Source organism: Penaeus chinensis, chromosome 18 (assembly GCF_019202785.1).
Source record: "Penaeus chinensis breed Huanghai No. 1 chromosome 18, ASM1920278v2, whole genome shotgun sequence".
Taxonomy (NCBI): domain Eukaryota; kingdom Metazoa; phylum Arthropoda; class Malacostraca; order Decapoda; family Penaeidae; genus Penaeus; species Penaeus chinensis.
The window spans coordinates 15,035,100-15,040,099 of NC_061836.1; positions in this window are offsets into that span (position 1 = coordinate 15,035,100).

Below are 5,000 nucleotides of genomic sequence, written 5' to 3' on the forward strand. Positions count from 1 at the left end.
TTTTTTTCATTTTCCTCTTTCTTTCACTCTTCTCTTTCTCCTCTTTCTTTCATTCTCCTCTTTCTCTCCTTCTTTCCCGCCCTTTCTCTCTCTCTCTTTCTTTTATTCTCCTCTTTCTTTCATTTTCCTATTTCTTTCACTCTTCTCTTTCTCCTCTTTCTTCCATTCTCCTCTTTCTCTCTCTCTTTCCCGCCCTTTCTCTCTCTCTCCTTCTTTTATTCTCCTCTTTCTTTCATTTTCCCATTTCTTTCAATCTTCTCTTTCTCCTCTTTCTTCCATTCTCCTCTTTCTCTCTCTCTTCGCCTAGTCTCGAAATGCGATCTTTATCCTCATCCTCCCTAGCCTTGGATTACTCTCTAATTGCTGGACGATTTATGTAACTTCCTTCCGTGATTTGTCTTTTTTTTCAGCCATTTATAATCAGTCTTGATGTCATCTAATGTCATTTTATAGGCTGATAGTTTGTTTACTATCTCTCTCTCCCTTTCTTGATTACGTATGGTTCAGGTATCACTGCGTCCCTTTGAATTATGTGGTTCGTTATATTGAGAAGAATCGTTTACGGTGTTCATTTATCTTTATAATCGTTCTTGTACGGAAATGTGCGAATAATAGCTGTTATGATACAGTTGGTACGAAACACCTGTTTGTTTCGAAATCCGTTTTCCCAATTTCGTGTTTTCGTCAAACTGGCAATGCAAGTATCCTTATATGAAGTAGATGAATTAAGAAATGTGATATAAAACGAAAGAGTATGGAATCGACAAACTTTTCCTTAAACAGAATTCTTCGTGTAAAATTATCCGTCGACGGTGATTACGTTTCCGTTTCTACGCTCGCGGGAGTCGATGCTTCGTTCAAGTTTAGTCTCCGTGACTCTTGCTCGAGTTCTGGATTTTTTAAATTTCATTCTTTGTAGGGTATTGTTTGCTTTTGATAGTGGTTTCTTTGATTCTTCGATTTTTTTTATTTTTTTTCTTATCTTTCGCCTATGATTTTTTTTTCTCTCTCTCTCTTTTCTCACTTATTCTTTTATCTCCTCTGCTCTTCCCGTTTTGTTATCAGTAATTTTACAGGCCCTCCCACTACCCTTACCCTTCGCCCCGCCCATTTAATCACTCAGCCACCCAGCCACATCGGACCCCCCCCCCCCCCTCCTCCACTTTTCTGTCTCATCCACTCTCTCCCTCGGTCACTCTTTCGTCAATCCCCCTTCGTTTGTCTCATGTTCAGATTTTTTTCTGTTGTTTCTCCCAAATCCCGTCTTTCTTGTCTTTTTCACTTCCCTCTCTTTCCTTCCCCTCCATCAACCTATTATACCTTCTTATGTTCTCATGTTCCACTTCTCCTTTTCTTCTTTCCTATTCTCCCGTTTTTTTCCACTCACCCTTCCCTCCCCTTGTCGGCCTCCTCCCTACCCTCTCACTGCCTCCTATTTCTTATTCCTTCACTCTCTTATTACATCGCTAGATATTATCCTGTTAGCTGTCGTTGTCTGTATCACCCCACATATCCACATTTTTTTTTCTCACAGTCAGCAAAGTCCATGTCAGGTTCAGGTCCTCCTCGTCAGCTCGCCGCCCGTCCGTCAGCCGTCAGCCCGTGACCCGTGATGACCGCGAAGGCCTCGAGTTCCCGGCACGCGGCGTTTGGCAAACAAGGGAGGAATATCGTCTCGTCACTCAGTTAAGAGTGATAAAAAATGATTGTGTGCTATGAGCGTGTTTAATCTCGTTGGGCCTCTGCCTCTCGACCTTGAGGCAGTGGTCTCGCGGCGCTGGGAATAAGGATCACCTGGAAAACTCCCCGTCTCCCGGGAATGAAGGATACCGTCGCGCGATGCGTTCCTCAAGATTCAAAATTCTGTGGGATGGAATGGCGCGAGAGGCGGACACCAAAGAGCGTCGAGTCACAAGGAGCCGTGGCAGGCCTCAGCTTACCCGTCAATCTAAGATCCCAAGGAACCCAACCAGGCTTGGGCGTAATAAACAGGTACGGGTGGAACACTAGAGAGTCGCGGGCGCGACACGGTGTGGGCGTAACTAGAATAAGATGAACACTGGCGCCACCCAATAACCTGCTGAGGTATTGGGTCGCGGCGCCACAGGTTGCCGGATGTCATTTTCTGCGCGCGCTGTGCCTACAAGACCCTGATTGGGTTGGGGGGGGGGGGGGGAGATTCCTCTTCGTTATTGCCCTTTCAACCGGCGTTAGCATCAAAGGGAAGTGACCAGTGCAATATTTTTTGCCTTCTCTCTCTCTCTCTCTCTCTTTCCCTCTCTCTCTTGCTCCGACGTCAGAGAAATGAGGGGCTGCTATTGAATATCCTGCACGCCCCGGACGAAGCCTCTCCCCTCAATGTCTGGCTGGGAGTCTCCCCTCAAGCGCCACCTCATGATATATTCTATGGAATCACGGATGTATTGGATCCTATCACACCGCGGCCCTAACCTGGTAGGAACCCGCGCGGGAAATCCTCCTTCGCGATGCATTATGAAGGATTTCTTCACTCGACCATGTGCGTACATGTGCGTGCGTATGTGTGCGTATATTTGTGTGTGTGTGTGGCTGTGCATATGCATGTGTTGCGTATTTGTGTGTATGTGCGTGTGTGGCTGTGTATATGTACGTGTTTTTGTATGTGGGTTTATGTATGTATATGTATTTCTAAGTGTGTATATGTATTTTTACGTGTATATGTTTTGTGTTTCTACTTGATCGTGTATGTATTTTCGCATATACTTCTGTTTGTGTCTTTGTTTGTGTATCTATTTGTATGCCTTAATCTAGCGTGTATTGCATTGCTAGTATTTTTACTTAAATATTAACTTATATGTATGCTTTCATTAATACTTATTGGAAAAGCAAGAAGTACGACTAAACATGTAAGCATTTATCTTCAAACAGATTTTCTAAAATACCCATTTTGTTAAACACAAGTTGTAAATCTAATGAGGATAAAAAAAAAAATGACAACGAATTCATATTTAAGATGAGCCAAACTTATGCAAATTAGCAACATCGATGTTTTAATTGGCTTTAGATCTCTGTCGAAATTAGACTATGAAATGTATATGAAACAGAAACGTACCATTACGTAGACATTTATAGAAAACTAATTAAAAAAAATAAAGGCACGATTATAAATAGATAAAAAAGGGAAAGAACAAATAACTAAAATCTTCGAGAACTTTAAAGAACATGAAAAACCAGAACTTTTGAAGAACATAAAATACAAGAACTTTGAAGAACAGAAAATACGAGAACTTTAAAGAACAGAAAATACGAGAGCTTTTTAACGAACATAAAATACAAGAACTTTGAAGAACATGAAGAACAAGAACTATAAGGAACATGAAAAACAAGATCCTTAAAGAACATAAAAAAACAAGAACTATAAGGAACATGAAAAACAAGAACTTTGAAGAACATGATATACGAGAACTTTAAAAAACAGAAAATACGAGAGTTTTAAAGAATAGAAAATACGAGAACTTTAAAGAACATGAAATACGAGAACCTTAAAGAACATGAAAAACTAAAACTTTAAAGAACATGAAATACGAGAACTTTAAAGAACATGAAAAACAAAAACTTCAAAGAACAAAATACGAGAGCTTTTTAAAGAACATAAAATACAAGAACTTTAAAGAACAGAAAACACGAGAACCTCAAAGAACACGAACTTCAAGAACACGAAACAAAAGCCCAAGTTACTCCCCGCAATCTCATCCATACACACAATATGGCAACTGCGACGAGGAAATCGAATTTGTGTCCGTTGATGCGAAGGAACGCCACGCCCGGATTTCTTCGTCTTCGTCTTCGTCTCTTTCTCCGTTTTATTGTTTTATCTGCTGTTTATTATTATTGTTATTTGTTCTCTTTTTTCTTTCTTTCGTTTTTTTTTTTTTTTTTTTTGGGGGGGGGGGCGGTCTTTTTCTGATTTTTTTTTTTCTTTTGTTTTCATTATTTTCTTCTTCTTCCTCTTCCCTTAATTTTCTCTGTTTCCTCTTATCTTTCCTCTTCTTCCTTCCCACTTCTTCTTGTTTCTTCTTCTTCTTCTTCTCCTCCTTTAAGTTCCTTTTATAATTGATCTTGTTTTTACCTTCTATTGTTTTCTTGCTAATGTTATTTTTATCTGCTTCTTCTTCTTATTCGTCTTCTTCTGCGTCTTCTTCCTCCTACTCTTCCTCTTGCTTCTTTTTTCGTTATCGCGCGAGTCTTTTTCTCTTCGTCTTTGTCTGTCTAACCTTAATTATCTTTCTCCTTTTTTCTTCGTTTCCTTTTCCCCCTTTTAGCGAAACTTTCATTCTATCTATTCTCTTTCATTCCGTTTCCACTTTTATCATGCTACTTCTTCTATTTACTGTTCCGATCGTTATTTCTTCTTCTTTTCTTCTGCCTGTTTTCTCTCTTCCCTTTTTCCTTATTTTCCTGTTTATTTGCATATACTTCCTTAGTTTCCATTCCTTCCTGGCAGCGACTGAGATATCCTGAAACTTTCATTCAATAACTCAAAATTAAATTGCGCTGGCATTATTAACGATAATTGTTGGAGTGATGATAATGGTGATGGTGATGGTGATAATGATAATGATGATGATGATGATTGTGATGATGATGATGATGAGTCATGATGGTGATAATGATAATGATGATGATGATGGTGATGATGATGATGAGTGTGATGATGGTGATGATTATGATGATAATGGTGATGGCAGCAATAATGATAATACAATAATGATCATAATAACAATGATAAAAGTAGTAGTGAGAATGAAAACAAAAGTGATAATGATTGTAATAATAATGATGATAAACAATAATGGTATTAATAATGAACAAAATAATAGTGCTGATAGCAAGAGTAATATTCATAGATAATAATTGTAATGATTATAACAATAAATGCTCACCATTATAATGTTAATGCTGATAATGATAATAATAATGATTATAATTATAATAATGATGTTGATAATGACAACCATAAT